Raw genomic sequence first — 17,440 nt, forward strand, 5'->3', positions numbered from 1 at the left:
TTGGAGGGCGATTGTCGCCAACTGCCAAGTAGAAGCATCCTTCACGAGCCTCCCTGCAGAGGCCGATCTCGACACCACCAGTACCAGTCGTCGACAAAGCCCACTCAGCTCCACATCCTCCCGTACCGCATCAGTCCACCTCCACTCCAGCCCATGCCGTGCCCGCCCAGCTCCCTCCATCCACCCACATACTCACTTACCGGCTTACTCACGCACTCACCCACTCATATCTGCTCACGCACCCACGCATGAAATTTTAAATGCAGGCTACGCAAAGCATCGTGATCAATTTACACCAAAATCTACTCTCAACCACTTAAACCACATATTCGTAAATGATGCGCACCCTAATCAGCCACTATGGCTGTGTGCAGGGTGTTGTGATGTCACGTAGTACGACGTTTTTCTTGCTCCCCCCCCCCACCCCGTTATAACGCGTTGTCTATCTATGGCCTCGTCACATTGGCCTTAATGGACGCGTGGTGATGGTGAAAAATGATTCGGCGGTGGACACTGAATTACCGGAGCCCCATTTAACATTCAGGTGACACGGGGCACGGTACGTGAAGAACCTCTTATGTCCTGTAAACAGACTTCTCTGCGTGGGATAGTTAACACCTCTTAATGCACAGACAACCGCCAACGCAGCCTCGCCTGCCGGAGGAGCTCGCTGATGATCGGACAGTGTTCAGATCTCTCAAGGATCTGTGAGCTACTCGCACACAAAGATCCACGTGTAGCCTTTAACAGACTGTTGGGGCAAGTGCTTTATAACATCATCAAAGGGGCGCTGCAATACGATGCAATCAAAATCACCGATCAGAGATTTTCCCATATATGGTCTTTGTTGATTGTGAATTGATACTAATTGTATTGATTCCACTCAGTCGATACAGCAGCAAGCCTGGTTTGTATGTACTTTTTATAAAAAAATAAATTCATGTAGTCTATCAGACCTTTGTATTAAATCGCTCTGCAAAAAGTCATTTTGTATGCTAGTAAATCAATGTTATGCTAATGCAAAATTTCATCATAGCCGCGACTCGGTTTACTCCGATGTGCAATGTCATCTTCATCTCGATCCTGTGAGTGTACAATTTTATATTAAACTTCATTTACTGAGTGAATACAAGACCACTTATATGCTGATGTCCATTTTTATCATAGCTGTGATTCATTCAGCCATTCACTCACTCAGCCACAAACTCACTCAGCCACACACTCACTCAACGACTCACTCAACTACTCAGCCGCTCACTCACTCAGATATTCACTCACTCAGCCACTCACTCAGCCACTCACTCACTCAGTCACTCAACCACTCGCTCACTAAACCACTCGCTCATTCAACCGCTCGCTCACTCAACCATTCACTCACTCAACCACTCGCTTGCTCACTCAACCCCTCACTCAACCTTTCACTCAACCCCTCACCAAACCACTCACTCAACGACTCACCAGAATCCTCTCGGCTTGGGGACTCACTTAACCATTCACTTAACCACTCACTTAACCATTCACTTAACCACTCATTAGAGCAACCACTCACTCGCTTAATGACTTACTCAACCACTCAACCAATTACTTTCTCACTCCCTCAGCCGCTCACTCCTTCACTCAGCCACTCACCCTTTCACTCAGCCACTCACTCATTTAGCCACTCACTCAGCCACACACTCAACCACTCAGCCGCGCACTCACGAAGCTACTTACTCACGAAGCTACTTACTCACTCAACCACTCACTCACTTAATCACTTACTCAACCACTCAACCATCACTCTTTAACTCACTCAACCATTCACTCAATCAGCCACACTCACTCAACGACTCACTAACTTAACCGCTCAGCCGCTCAGTCACTATCTCAATCACTCAACCAGTCGTTCACTCAGCCACTCACTCCCTCAACCACTAACTGACTGAACCACTCACTCATTCAACCATTCCCGAATTCATTCAACCAGTCACTCAACCATTATGTCGCTGGACGAGTCCCACCTTGATAGGTCTGCGACGTTTCCTTCCAGAGTTATTGCCAAAAAAACACAAACATCCCAGAATCCTCTCGGTTTGGGGTCCAAATTTTGTCGCTTATTATATCCCATGAGAAACATCGCATCGAATAAATGTGATTGGATTCTCCCCGCCTGGACGAGCAGAATTGAATATGTAAGCGTCAGGGTTTGGATCTAACCTACAACCTCCTGTATACCGGGCGAAGTAGTGAACTTCTCGTCACCCGGGTCGCCCTAATCCATTCCCGTATCTCTTCTTCTGTGTGTGTGCTACAGGCGGGTGTCTCAGATTGCCAGCACCATGTGATGGGAGCTCCAGGGCATGCTGCGTGCTCGCCAGGAGGGGCTGGGCAAGATGGCGTAGTCGCTGGAGCAGCTGCGGGCGCGGCACCGCCGCTCTCACCCTGGCGGAGTGCAGCAACACAGTGGGGCGGCACCAGCGGGACACTCTGGACAACGCAGGCAAGCTGCGCGCCAGCCACTCACTCACTCATCCACTCGCTCACTCACTCACTCAGCCACTCATACAACCACTCACTCACTCAGCCACTCATACAACCACTCACTCACTCATCCACTAACTTAAACCACTCACTCAACTACTCATTCACTCAAACACTCACTCAACCATTCACTCAACCATCCACTTACTCAACCACTCAATCAATCACTCACTCAGTCATTAACTCAACCACTCACTCAACCACACACTCATGCACTCAAACACTCACTCATTGGTTCAAACACTCACTCATTCAAATACTCATTCAACCACTCACTAATTCACTCAACCACTCACTCACTGAACCACTCACTCGCTCACTCAACCACCCGCTCGCTCACTGAACCAATCGTTCCATAAATCACTCATTCAGCCACTCACTCAACTATTCACTCACTCACTCACCCAGCCACTCACTCAACCAATCAGTCACTCAATCATGAATTAAACCGCTCACTCACTCAACCCCTTACACACAGACTCATCACCTGTGTCTCAACCATCTTACTGAGTAACATAACTCTTTTTTTAGAAGTGACCTGGCCACAAATGATAGGTCAACAACGTGCCTTATGTGGAAATTTATAGCAGCCAACTACTCTAAACGCCTGTTTCTAAATGTGTAGGGACCAGAATAAACATCCACTTGACCACGGAGAGAACATGCAAACTCCAAATATACAGGTGTCAGGGTTGGGATCTAACCGACAACCTCCTGTATACCAGACGAGGTAGTTAACATTGTATCCGGGCAAGCCGTACATCGAGCTGGAGTGGACCATGCGGTCCATCCCTATCGCGTGAGTGGCTCCCACTGTTGTTATTGTGTTCATATGTGTGTGGTCTGCTTGTGTGTATGTGTGTGCCGCACTGCGCTATGAACCCAACATGACCAGGCTGTTGCCCCGCTCGCCCGACTCGTTGAGAGGCTTGACCACCCCCCAGGGCGTTGTCGTGAAGATACCGCTGGAGGAAGAATATCTCACAATACTGGAAGAGGTGAGGACTACACAGTGATTAACTGAGTGGGTGTGTGGGCGAGTCGGTGGGTGAGTCGGTGGGTGAGTCGGTGGGTGAGTCGGTGGGTGAGTCGGTGGGTGAGTCGGTGGGTGAGTCGGTGGGTGAGTCGGTGGGTGAGTCGGTGGGTGAGTCGGTGGGTGAGTCGGTGGGTGAGTCGGTGGGTGAGTCGGTGGGTGAGTCGGTGGGTGAGTCGGTGGGTGAGTCGGTGGGTGAGTCGGTGGGTGAGTCGGTGGGTGAGTCGGTGGGTGAGTCGGTGGGTGAGTCGGTGGGTGAGTCGGTGGGTGAGTCGGTGGGTGAGTCGGTGGGTGAGTCGGTGGGTGAGTCGGTGGGTGAGTCGGTGGGTGAGTCGGTGGGTGAGTCGGTGGGTGAGTCGGTGGGTGAGTCGGTGGGTGAGTCGGTGGGTGAGTCGGTGGGTGAGTCGGTGGGTGAGTCGGTGGGTGAGTCGGTGGGTGAGTCGGTGGGTGAGTCGGTGGGTGAGTCGGTGGGTGAGTCGGTGGGTGAGTCGGTGGGTGAGTCGGTGGGTGAGTCGGTGGGTGAGTCGGTGGGTGAGTCGGTGGGTGAGTCGGTGGGTGAGTCGGTGGGTGAGTCGGTGGGTGAGTCGGTGGGTGAGTCGGTGGGTGAGTCGGTGGGTGAGTCGGTGGGTGAGTCGGTGGGTGAGTCGGTGGGTGAGTCGGTGGGTGAGTCGGTGGGTGAGTCGGTGGGTGAGTCGGTGGGTGAGTCGGTGGGTGAGTCGGTGGGTGAGTCGGTGGGTGAGTCGGTGGGTGAGTCGGTGGGTGAGTCGGTGGGTGAGTCGGTGGGTGAGTCGGTGGGTGAGTCGGTGGGTGAGTCGGTGGGTGAGTCGGTGGGTGAGTCGGTGGGTGAGTCGGTGGGTGAGTCGGTGGGTGAGTCGGTGGGTGAGTCGGTGGGTGAGTCGGTGGGTGAGTCGGTGGGTGAGTCGGTGGGTGAGTCGGTGGGTGAGTCGGTGGGTGAGTCGGTGGGTGAGTCGGTGGGTGAGTCGGTGGGTGAGTCGGTGGGTGAGTCGGTGGGTGAGTCGGTGGGTGAGTCGGTGGGTGAGTCGGTGGGTGAGTCGGTGGGTGAGTCGGTGGGTGAGTCGGTGGGTGAGTCGGTGGGTGAGTCGGTGGGTGAGTCGGTGGGTGAGTCGGTGGGTGAGTCGGTGGGTGAGTCGGTGGGTGAGTCGGTGGGTGAGTCGGTGGGTGAGTCGGTGGGTGAGTCGGTGGGTGAGTCGGTGGGTGAGTCGGTGGGTGAGTCGGTGGGTGAGTCGGTGGGTGAGTCGGTGGGTGAGGGAGTAGGTGAGTGAGTGTGTTAGAGAAGTGGGTGTGTTGAATGGAAGGAGTGGATTGTTGAGTGAGTCGTTGGGTGAGTGAGTAGGTGGGTGTGGGTTAGAGATTGAGTGGGTGGTGGGAGATTGTGTGAATTAGTGGGTGGGTGGGTGAGTGAATGGTTTGAAGTTATTTATTAGGTGAGGGAGTGGGTTAGAGGTGGGTTGGTGAGTGGATGAGAAAATTGGTGGGTTAGAGATTGAGTGGGTGGGTAACTAGGTGATTGGGAGGGTGAGTGGGTGAGTGGCTTAATGGGTGATTAAGTCGGTGGGTGAGTGGGTGAGTGCCTGGATAAGTAAGTGAGTGTATGGGAGCATGAGTGGGTGGATGGTTGAGTAGGTGGGTGAATAGGTGAGTGGGTGGTGGGCGGGTGAATTAGTGAATGACTGTGTGAGTGAGTGCGTGGGTAGGTCAGTGCGATATTGTGTGGGGGAGTGGGTGAGTGAGGGGTTGAGTGAATAGGTTAGTGGGCGGGTGAGTAGATTGTTGGGTGAGTGGGTGGGTGAGTCAGTTAGTGGGTGGGTGAGTGAATATCGAAGGTTGAGCAGGTGAGTTGTTAGTGTGTGATTGGGTGCGTGGGTGAATCAAAGAGTGAGGCACCACGGTGGCGAGATGTTAACTACCTCGCCTAGTATACAGGATTTTGTGAATTAGATCCCATCCCTTCCACCTGTATATTTGGAGTTGGCATGTTCTCTCTGTGGTCGTGTGGATTTTTCTCCGGGTCCTCCCGGTTTTCTCTCCATATTTTAAATCAACGTTCATTTAGAGGATGTGGCTGCAATAAATGTCTCCATGATAATCCACTTCGTTAACCTATCATTTGTAACCAGGTCACTTCTGAAAAATATTAATTTAGTTATCTGAACCAGAGGTCGCAACCGGGTACCCGATACCCGTACCCTACCCGATACCCGGCTACCCGTACCCGGCCGGGTACGGTACGGGTAACCGTTTGCGACCCTGGGCGGCCGGGTACGGGTACGGATAGGCCGTGAGTCACTGGTGAGTAACCGTTTGTCACTCATTTTGGGTAGGGTACGGGTACGGGTAGGGAACGGGTACCCGTACCTCTGATCTGAACCTTTTCTGGTAAAATAAAAAAATATTGTTTAATTTAGTTCATTGGGTGGGTGAGTGGGTAGGTGGGTTATTGAGTGATTTGGTGGGTAGGTTAGAGATTGAGTGGGTTAATGGGTGGGTGTGTGAGTGGGGGTGTGATTAGTTGAGTAGGTGAGTGGGTGAGTAAATTGTTGAGTGAGTGGATTAGAGATTGAGTGGGTGGCAGGGTGAGTGGGTTTGTGAGTGGGTTGGTGGGTGGTTTTGAATGGGTGAGTGGGTGGAGTGCCGTGGTGGCGAGCTGTTAACTACCTCGCCTTTTATACAGGAGGTCGTGAGGTCGATCCCGACCCTGACACCTGTATATTTGCATGTTCTCCCCATGGTCGCGTGGAATTTTCTCCAGGTGCTCCGGGTTCTCCCTCCACATTTAAAAACATGCAATTATAGAATTTGGCTGCTATAACTTTATACGTGAAAAGCCACTTAATTGAGTTGAATATTTGTGGTCAAATGGTTTTTGAAAAATATCTATATAGCTGAGTGCCTTACCTGGTAAAATAAAAAAGCGTAATTTTCATTTAGTGTGCAGAGGAGTGGCTGGGTGGGTGAGTGGATGAGTGAGTGCGATGTTTGATGGGTGTTTTATTTTACTTTTATTAATTTACATTTTTTTACCCACGTGACTTTACCGAAAAAAACCTAAGAATAGTTTGATGGGTAGTAGGTCAGTGGTGGGGTGAGTGAGTGTGGGCTATAGATTGAGTGGGTGGCTTGGTGAGTGGGTGAGTGCGTGCTTGGCTCGGTGGTTGAATGAATGGATGGTTGAGTTAGTGGGTGGGTGTTTGAGTGTGTGTTATCGTGGGTGGGAGAGTCAGAGAGTGGAGTGCCATGTTGGCAAATTGTTAACTATCTTGCCTGGTATTTTTAAGTTCGTAGGTTCGATCCAAACCCTGCTTCTCAAAACAATCTATATAGCTCAGTGGGCCTTACCTGGGGAATTTTTTTTTTTTAGTTAAGGGTGTTGGTGAGTGGGTGGGTGGGTGAGTGCATCAGTGTGGGTTTGAGATTTAGTGGGTGGCTTTGTGAGTGGGTAAGTTCGAGTAACTCAGTGGTTGAGTTTGTGGGTTGTTACGTTAGTAGGTGATTAAATTAGTGGGTGGGTCAATAATTACGGTGGTAGTGGGTGAGTAGCTGAGTGGCTGAGGGAGTAGGCGGGTGGTTGGCTGGGTGGGTGGGTGAGAGTAGGTGGGTTATAAATTGAGTAGGTGGCAGGGTGAGTGGATCTGAAAGTGGGTGAGTGAGTAGGTGCACGGCTGGGTGAGTTAGTGAGTGGATGGTTGAGTGAGTGGGTGCATGGATGTGTGGGTGGGTGAGTGTGTGTGGGTAGGAGGTTAGGTGGGTAGTGCGTGAATGGATGGGTTAGAAATCGAGTGAGTGGGTTAGTCACTGGGTGAGTGAGTGGATGGGTGGGTTTATGAGCTTTGGTTAAGAGATTGAGTCAGTAGCAGGGTTTGTGTGTGGTTTAGAGATTGAGTGGGTGGTTGGGTGAGTGGGTGGGTGGGTGATTCAGTAAGTGGGTGAGTGAGGGGTTGGGTGAGCGATGGGTTGAGTGGGTGTGTTTTTTGTTCGTGAGTTTGTGGGTGGGTGAGTTGGTCAGTTAGTGGTTGGGTGAGTAAGTAGGTGGGTGAGCAAGTGAATGGTGTGTTGGTAGGTGAGTGTGTAGCTTGGTGAGTGGTCGTAGGGTGAGTGGGTGGGTGAGAAAGTGGTTAACGGAGTGAGTGGTTGGGTGGGTGGGTGAGTTGTTGACTGAGTGGGGTCAGCGAGTGGGTGGGTGAGTTGATGTGGGAGGTTGAGTGGGTACGTTAGCGTGTGAGTGATTGGATGGGTGAGTCAGAGAGTGAGGCATCAAGGTGGTGAGACGTGCACTGCCTCGCCTGGTATACAGGAGGTTGTGGATTCGATCCTGACCCTGTCGCCTGTATATTTGGAGTTTGCATGTTCTACACATGGTCGCGTGGATTTTGCTGCAGGTCCTCCGGGTTTTCCCCTCTGCATTTAGAATCAACATGCGTTTAGAGGATTTGGCTGCAATAAATGTCTATGTGATAAGCCACTTCGTTTATCTATAATTTGTTCACAGGTCTATTCTGAAAAGGATCTATATAGCTCAATGGGCCTTACCTGGTGAAATAAAAAGTAGTTTAGTTTAGGGGGCTCGTTGGGTCGGTAGGTCTGTTGCAGGTCGAGTAGGTGGCAGGGTGAGTTGGTGAGTAGGTAAGTGGCTGGGTGAGTGGGTGGACTGGTGAGTGTGTGAGTTAGAGATGGAGTGGGTGGATGGGTGGGTGTATGATTGGGGGACTGAAATGGTGAGTGAATGGGTGAATGAATTGTTGAGTGAGTCAGTGAGTGGGTGTGTAGGTGGGTGCGTAGGTAAGTGGTTAGCAAGGTGTGTGGGTCTTTGAATGGGTATGTGGCTGAATGGGTATGTGGCTGAATGGGTATGTGGCTGAATGGGTATGTGGCTGAATGGGTAGGTGAGTGGGTGGCTGCGAGTCAGAGAGTGGATCCCCATGGTGGCGAGATGTTAACTACCTTACCTTTTGTACAGGAGGTTGTGGGTTCGGTCTCGATCTTGATGCCTGTATATTTGGAGTTTGCATGTTCTCCTCGTGGTTCATGGATTTTTCTCCGAGGCCTCTGGGTTTTTTGTGGCCACGTTGCTTCTGAATAAGATCTGTATAGCTCTGTGGGCCTTACCTTGTAAAAAAAAATGTGTTTACAGTTGGGTGAGTGGGTATTTGAGTGCGTATGTGGGTGAGTGAGTTGGTGGGTGGTTAGGTTAGTAGGTGAGGGGCTGGGTGAGTGAGTTGTTGGGTTCGATATGGAGTAGGTCACAGTGTGAGTGGGTGGGTTGGTGCGTGAGTTGGTCAGGGAGTGGGTGGGTGAGTTAATGGGTGGGTTGTTGGGTGAGTGAGTTAGTGAGTGCATGTGCAGGTGGGTGCGTGGATGAGTGGCTTAGTGAGTGGGTTAGAAATTGAGTGCGTGGCAGGGTGAGTGGGTTTGTGAGTCGGTTAGTGGGTGGCTTTAGTAGTTGAGTGGGTGAGTCAAAGAATTGAACGCCACGGTGGCAAGATGTTAACTACCTCGCCTACTATGCAGAATGTTGTGGGTTCGATCCCGACCCTGACGCCTGTATATTTCACTCCACATTTAGAAACATGTAATAAGAGGAATTGGGTGCAATAAATGTATACAGCGACTTTGTTGAACTATCATTTGTGGCGAGGATGCTTCTGAAAACAATCTTTATAGCTCAGTGGGCCTTAGTTGGTAAAAGAATATCTCACATTACCAGAAGAGGTAAGGACTACATATAGAGTGGGTGATTAACTGGGTGGGTCTGTGAGTGTGGGTCAGTGATTGAGGAAGTAGGTGAGTGAGTGTGTTAGAGATTGTGGGTGATAGGGTAAGCCATGGGTGACGTGAGTGGGTGTGTTGTTTGGGAGTGAATAGACGAGTGGTTGGGTGAGTGGCTGGGTGAGTGGGTGGGTGGGTAGGTGAGTGGGTTAGAGATTGATTGGGTGAGTTAGTGGGTGGCTGAGTGGGTGGGTGGGTGGGTGAATGGGTTTAGAGATTGAGTGGGTGGTGGGTGGTTGGGTGAATGAGTGGGTGGGTGGGTTTGTGAATGGTTGAGGTGAGTGAGTGGGTGGGTCAGCGCGTGAGTGGGTGTGGGAGTGGGTGAGAGGTGGGTTGGTGAGTTGGTGAGAGGATTAGTGAATTGGTGGGTTCGAGATTGCGTGGCTGGGTGAGTGAGTCGGTTAGAGATTGAGTGGGTGGCAGGGTAAGTGGGTGGGTTGCTTAATGGGTGTGTGAGTGGGTGGATGAATAGGTGAGTGGATAAGTGCATGGTTTAGTGGGTGGGTGAATAAGTGAGTGGGTGGGTGAGTGGATTGTTGCGTGAATGTGCGGGTGGTTGAGTTTTTGGGGAGATGGGTGTGTGAATATGGGAGGTGAGTTCGTGTGCTAGTGGGTGGGTGAGTTGGAGAGTGAGGCACCACGGTGGCGAGATGTTAACTACTTCGCCTGGTATGCAGAAGGTTGTGGGTTTGATCCCGACCCTGACACCTGTATATTTCCCTCCACATTTAAAATCAACAAGAATTTATAGGATTTGGCTGCAATACATGTCATAAGCCACTTCGTTGACCTATAACTTTTAACCAGGTAATTTCTGAAAAAGATGTTTAGCTCTGTCGGCCTTACCTGGTAAAATAACCACAATTTAGATTTAGTTTAGTGTGTTGGTGAGTGGGCGGGTGAGTGGATGGGTGGGTGGGTGAGTGGGTGAGTGGGTGAGTGTGAGTGGCTCGGTGGTTGAGTTAGTGGGTGGTAGTGGGTGGTTGAGTTAGTGGGTGGTGGAATGTTTTGGTGGTTGAATTATTGGGTGGTTGAGTGATGGGTGGGTGGGTGAATAATTACGTGGTTAGTGGGTGAGTTGCTGAGAGAGTGGTTGGGCGAGTGGGTGGGTTAGAAATTGAGTGGGTGGCATGGTGAGTGGATGTGTATGTGACTGGGTGAGTAGGTGAGTATGTGAGTGGATGGATGAGTGAGGGGGTGAGTGGGTTTGTGGATGAGTGAGTGTGGGTAGGAGGTTACGTGGGTAGTGGGTGGGTTATAAATTAAGTGAGTGGGTTAGTGACTGGGTGAGTTGTAGTTGAGAGAGTCAGTTTAAAAGTGAGTTGGTGGGTTAGAGATTGACTGGCTCGGTGAGTGAGTGCTGGGTGGGTTAGTGAGTTGTTGGGTGGGTGAGTGTTAGTGGGTGGATGATCGACTGGGTGGGTGGTTGAGTGAGGGGGTGGGTGGGTGGGTTGCAGTGACGTGTGGTGAGGTCAATGGCTGGGGAGGCACTGGCTTGTGTCAGAGCCAGATTCACACACTGAGGGGGACGTGGCCTCACGGAGGGGGGCGTGTTAGACGCATCACCCTCAGTGAGGCAAATGTGATGGCTGCCTCCCCTGGTGCTTTTTCATTGCAGTTTCATGACGAGACCAGCGAGCCTAAATATCTTTATACACATACGTGAAATATGTTACCTGGAGTATGGAAGGCGAGGACATGAAATGAAGGGGTCTACAAACATTACATTGGTGACATACTGTGATAGTAACAGGCACGCGCTTATTGCGCGCGCTCCATCCAGTTACTGAGGGGTTGCGTAATCAGGGGAGGCTGAGCTCGTCGCTGCCTCACCTCTCGTCTCTTCCTGTATTTGCAGCGGAGCTCCGCAAATTTGGCGATTTTGACTATAAAAATGATTGGAATCATACAGAAATGACATTTATAACACAGATCAGTGGAAAAATCTTAATTTTTCTTTTATTATTCTCTTTTTTTTACTTTTCATAACAACTATTGTCATTGGAGTATGACAGGTGAGGCTCTGCCTTCCCTGACCGCACGTCGCTGGTGGGTTGGTAGGTTGGTGAGGAAGTGAGAGAGTTAGTGGGTACGAGATTGAGTGGGTGGCTGGCTGAGTGGTTGAGAAGATGGGTGTGCGATTTCATGGGTGAGTGAGTCGGTAAGTGAGTGGGTGAGTGGGTTTTTGTATGGGTGAGTGCTTCAGTGGGTTCATGAGTGAGTGGATGGGTTATTGAGTGAGAGGGGTGGGTATTTGAGTAAGTGGTGTGCGTGAATAGGTGAATGGGTGGGTGTTTGAGTGAGTGAGTCAGAGAATGGAGTGCCACGGTGGTGAGATGGTAACTTCCTCACCTAGTATACAGGAGGTTGTCGATTCGATCCCGACCCTGTCGGGATCGAATCGAGTATATTTGATTGTGCTTGTTCTCCTCGTGGTCGTGTGGATTTTTTCCAGGTCCACTGAGTTTTCGCTCTGCATTGAGAATAAACTTGCATTCAGAGGATTTGGCTGCAATGCATGTGTATGTGATAAGCCACTTAGTTAACCTGTCATTTGTAACAAGGTCGCTTTTGAAAAAGATCTATATAGCCATGTGGGCCTTACCTGGTAAAATAATAACAGTTTAGTTTTTGTTTCGTGGGTGAGTGAGTGAATGGGTGGGTTGGTGGTTGGGTGGTTGAATGGGGGTTGGGTGGGTAAGCTGGTGGGTGTTCGAGTCAGTGGCTGGGTCATTGTGTGAGTGGATGGGTATTTGAGTAAGTGGTGCGAGCCAGTAGGTGAATGGGTGGGTGTTTGGGTGAGTGGCTGGTAGGTGGGTGAGTAAGTTAGTGTAGGAGGTTGAGTGGGGAAGTTAGTGTGCGAGTGGGTGGGTGAGTGAGTCAGAGAATGGGGCACCACGGTAGTGAGATGTTAACTACCTTGCATAGTATACAGGAGGTCATGGAATTGATCCCGACCCTGCCGCCTGTATATTTCGAGTTTACATCTTCTCCCTGTGGTCACGTGGATTTTTCTCCGGGTCATCGGGGTTTTACATCTGCATTGAGAATAAACTTGCATTCAGAGGATTTGGCTGCAATAAATGTATATGTGATAAGCCACTTTGTTTACCTGTAATTTGTAACAAGGTCGCTTTTGAAAAAGATCTATATAGCTCTGTGGGCCTTAGCTGGTACAATGAGAAATAGTTCAGTTTTCGTTTATTGGGTGGGTGAGTGGTTGGTGGGTAATTGATTGAGTGGGTGGTTGGGTTGGTGGGTGAGTGAGTGTGTGAGTGTGTGAGTGGGTGGGTGGATGGGTGGGTGAGTGGGTGGGTGGATGGGTGGGTGTGTGAGTGGGGGAGTGAATAGGTGAGTGGGTGGGTGAGTGGAGTCTAGAGTGAGTGAGTGAGTGGGTTGGTGGGTGGGTCGTTGAGTTAATGAGTGGGTGTGTAGGTGGGTGCACAGGTATGTTCTTGAGTGGCTGTGTGTGTGCTTGAGCGAGTGAGTTAGCAGTTGAGTGGGTGGCAGGGTGAGTGGGTGAGTGAGTGTGTGGGTGGCTTTCGTAGTTTAGTGGGTGGGTGAGTCAGAGAATGAGGCGCCACAGTGGCGAGATGCAAACTCCCTCGCGAAAGTCGACGTGTTAAACTGGTTTATTGGAATTCGTATTTTTGACCCCAACCCTGATGTCTGTATTTTTGGAGTTTGCATCTTCTCCCGTGGTCACGTCGATTTTCCTCTGATTCCTTCGGGTTTGTTTAACACGTAGACTTTCGCGACCAATATCATCCATAATAGAGGTTTCTTTTTTGGGTTAGATCGCGTAAATATATAAATGTGTCGTTAAAACCCACCACCACCCGACACAGCCAACTAGTAAGGGTTGTCACGTACGCAGAACATGCCAATTTGTAACTAGTACAGCTCACGGTGTGTTGGAGAGTCAAGCCACAACATTTACAATCTGAGTACGACGTTTCGCCAGTAATTACAACTAGATTCATCAGGCAACAGCCAGATTTGTGGAGACATTCACCTGTTTCGTTCCTTATGTAGAGGCGTAGATGTGGTGCCTGTTTTTTTTAATTTGCCTGTTATCATTCGCCTGTTATTAAGTTAAAAGTAGAAATAGTTATTATTATTGTAATCACGTTATAAGTAGAAATAATTGTTATTTCGTTAAAAGTAGAAATAATTATTGTTATCAAGTTCTAAGTGGAAATAATAATTACTGTTCGCCTGTCGTTATCATTTGCCTGTTGTTATTTTTCGCCTATTGTTATCAAGTTAGAAGTAGAAAGTTATTATTGTTATCATTCGCCTGGTGTTGGTAGCGCACGTCTCTAATCCAGCACTGTGGAAGGTAGCGAGGGTTGGTGAATCACCGCACAATGATGTTGGCAAATCACCTTCCCGTGGGCGTCGAGGTGCCATAACCTGACTCGCCAGGAGAAGGCAGTAGAGCAAGTGGACTAATCGCCATCTTCACCTGTACAGGGATAGAGTGTTTCACCCTCGCACGCATGGGTTTTCTCCGGGTTCTCCGGTTTCCCCCACTTGTGTAAGAACTCATCATTCATTCGTCGAAAACTTAAAAAAAAAAACAATTCAGGACCCGACTGTGACTCAGTGTGGATTTCCTGGAGTAAGTCTATTTTATTATTAAAGATTTGAAGGGGCTGTTTGATGACACGACTAGAGAGCTGGCTTGCACTGCAGGGAACTTAATATTCAACTTGGATTCCCTAACCCTCAATGGCCATTTTAAGTTAAATTTGTGCATGTAAGACTCGCACAAACAACCATACCCAGAAACCCATAGACTCCAACAGAGACCCATACATTCCTACAGACACTCAGACTCACACAGCGACCCCATACTCACAGAGACCGATAGACATGCACAGAGACCCATCGCCTCGCACAGAGATCCATACACTCAAAGGCCCAAAAACTCACAGAAATCCATATATTCGCACAGAGGTCAATAGAATTAGAATTTGAATATTTATTCATACTGGATCAATCTGATGAGCTATAACGATCTGTTTTCACAGACGTCCAATCGGGTGGGTCAGAAAATAACAACAAAAATACAATACAAAAACATCACAGGAAAGGTAAACAAACTGTTTCGAAATATACAAATTAAACTGAACTCTTTTTATCTTACCATAGACTCATACAAACCTGTTGGACTCGCACAGAGACCTTAACCACTAAACCTCGAACAATTAAAACCCTCTAAACCCCTAACTATCTAAATCCATAACCATCTAAACCGCTAACCCTCTCAACCCCTTTACCCTTACAACCCTAATCTTTAAACCCCTCGCCCTCTAAAAGCTTAACCTCTAAACCCCCAAAACCCTAACCATCTCAACCCCTAACCCTCTAAATTCCTATACCCCTAACCCTCAACCCCTTTACCCTTAAAACCCTAACCCACCAAAACCCTCGCTCTCTAAACCCCTTATTCTTTTAACCCTAACCGTCTAAGCCATTAATAACCAAACCCTCTAAACCCTCTGAATCCCTAACCCTCTAAACCTTGAAACCCTAACCTTCTAAAACCATAAATCCGTAACCTAATCCCAACACATTTAAACCCCAACCCTCTAAAGAACGAACCCTCTAGACGCATAACCCTTAAAACACCTATGCCCCTAAAATGCTAACCCTCTAAACACATAATCCACTAAACCCGTAACCCTCTAAACCAATAAAGGGTTTTTTTGTTAGATTATGTAAATATAAACGTGTCGTTAAACCAACCACCACCCGCAACAGCCAATTAGTAAAATATGTCACATCAACAAAAAGTGCCATTAAGTGTTGGAGACTAACGAAAAAAACCCACTTTATTACGGACAATATTAGTTGTGAAAGTCTAGGTCAGGGGTCGGCAACCTACGGCTCCGGAGCCGCATGCGGCTCTTTGCGGGCTGCTTCTTGACGATATGTACGTATGTACAGTATGTACTCAGGTGCATTGCGGCTCTTGAAATACTGAATTTTGTACCGAATTGGAAAGAAATGGCTCTTCTTGTTATTTTGGTTGCCGACCCCTGGTCTAGGTGTTAACCCTCAACTCTCAAACCACTAAACCCCTAACACTGTAAATAACTAACCCTTGAAACCCCGATACCTCTAAACCCCTAAACACATACCCTTATAACCTCCTCAACTTCTAACCATCTAAACCATTCAACATCCAACAATTGAAACCCATAAACCTCTAAACACGTAACTCTCTAAACCCCTAACCCTCTAAAACCTATAAACCTCTAAACATGTAACTCTCTAAACCCTCTAAACTCAAAACGTTCTAAACTCTAACCCTCTAAACACCACATCCTCTGAAGGACTTTCCCCTTAAGACCCCAACCGTCTAAACACCTCACCCTATAAAACGGCAACCCATAAACCCCCAACACTCTTAACTGCCTAAACCCTTAACCTTATAAACCCCAAACCGTCGAAACCCCTAAACCTGTAAAACCGTAATCCACTAAACATCAAAACCTCTAAACCCATAACTTTCTAAAACTCCTAACCTTGTAAACCAATACACCGAGCAATCAAAACCCATGAACCCTCTAAACCTCTAAACACCCAACTCTCTAAACCCCAAACCCTCTAAACCCATAACCTTCTAAACTCAACCCCTTTACCCTTAAAACCATATCCGTCTAAACTCACCCTTTTAAATCCTAACCCAAATACACCGAAAACCCTAACCCTCTAAACCCCTCAACCTCTAACATACTCAACCCCGAAACATCATAACCCTTGAAACACCCAAAACCTCTAAACCCCTAAGCCCATAACCTTATAAACTCCTAACCCTCTAAACCACTAACCCTTTAACAATCAAACCCCATAAATCCTCTAAACACCTAATTATCTAAACCGAGAACCCTTTAAACCCATATCCTTCTAAACTGTAACCCTCTAAAACCCAACCCTCAAAACCCCTTTACCCTTAAAACCATAACGGTCTAAACCCATCACCCTCTAAAATCCTAACCCATAAACCCCCAAACCTCTAACCCACTGAACCCTTAACCTAAACCCTTACAGTGAGGGAAAAAAGTATTTGATCCCCTGCTGATTTTGTACGTTTGCCCACTGACAACGAAATTATCAGTCTATAATTTTAATGGTAGGTTTATTTGAACAGTGAGAGACAGAATAACAACAACAAAATCCAGAACAACGCATGTCAAAAATGTTATACATTGATTTGCATTTAATGAGGGCAATAAGTATTTGACCCCCTCTCAATCAGAAAGATGTCTGGCTCCCAGGTGTCTTTTATACAGGTAACGAGCTGAGATTAGGAGCACACTCTTAAAGGGAGTGCTCCTAATCTCAGCTTGTTGCCTGTATAAAAGACACCTGTTCACAGAAGAAATCAATCAGATTCCAAACTATCCACCAAGGCCAAGACTAAAGAGCTCTCCAAGGATGTCAGGGACAAGATTGTAGATCTACACAAGGCTGGAATGGGCTACAAGACCATCGCCAAGCAGCTTGGCGATGAGGTGACAACAGTTGGTGCGATTATTCGCAAATGGAAGAAACACAAAATAACTGTCAATCTCCCTCGGCCTGGGGCTCCATGCAAGATCTCACCTCGTGGAGGTGAGAACTACACAGGAGGATCTTGTCAATGATCTCAAGGCAGCTGGGACCATAGTCATCAAGAAAACAGTTGGTAACACACTACGCCGTGAAGGACTGAAATCCTGCAGCGCCCGCAAGGTCCCCCTGCTCAAGAAAGCACATATACATGCCCGTCTGAAGTTTGCCAATGAACATCTGAATTTTTCGATTTAAAGCTTTCGTGACTGCAGGGATTCATCTTCTTGGTTCTTTCGGTAAAGTCACGTAGAAGGGAAGTAATAAAATAATAAAAATAAAACATAATAAAACAATTCTCACGACGTTTCGGCCACAACGCAAGCAGCCGTCCTCAGGCGAAGAATGAGAACATTATCAAGCTAGGAGCTTATATAGGTGTAGCGAGGAGGAGCGCCTTAACAAAAGAATGTGCATATGAAGAGGAATTTAGCATACCAATGGGCAATGCATAGGAGGTGGGCGGAGGGGTTTCAAAGT

General features: G+C 48.4%; 1 long non-coding RNA gene across 1 annotated transcript in view; it reads left to right on the forward strand.

The window, feature by feature from the left end:
- Nucleotides 1-2,297: 2,297 nt before the first annotated feature.
- Nucleotides 2,298-17,440, forward strand: part of LOC144736173 (uncharacterized) — a 32,056-nt gene continuing 16,913 nt past the window's right edge. Inside the window, exons 1-2 of the long non-coding RNA XR_013588721.1 lie at nt 2,298-2,479; nt 3,416-3,518. This is a non-coding gene — a long non-coding RNA (uncharacterized LOC144736173). The remainder of the gene's footprint in view (nt 2,480-3,415; nt 3,519-17,440) is intronic.

This window comes from Lampetra planeri, chromosome 59 (assembly GCF_965212315.1).
Source record: "Lampetra planeri chromosome 59, kcLamPlan1.2.h2, whole genome shotgun sequence".
Classification (NCBI taxonomy): domain Eukaryota; kingdom Metazoa; phylum Chordata; class Hyperoartia; order Petromyzontiformes; family Petromyzontidae; genus Lampetra; species Lampetra planeri.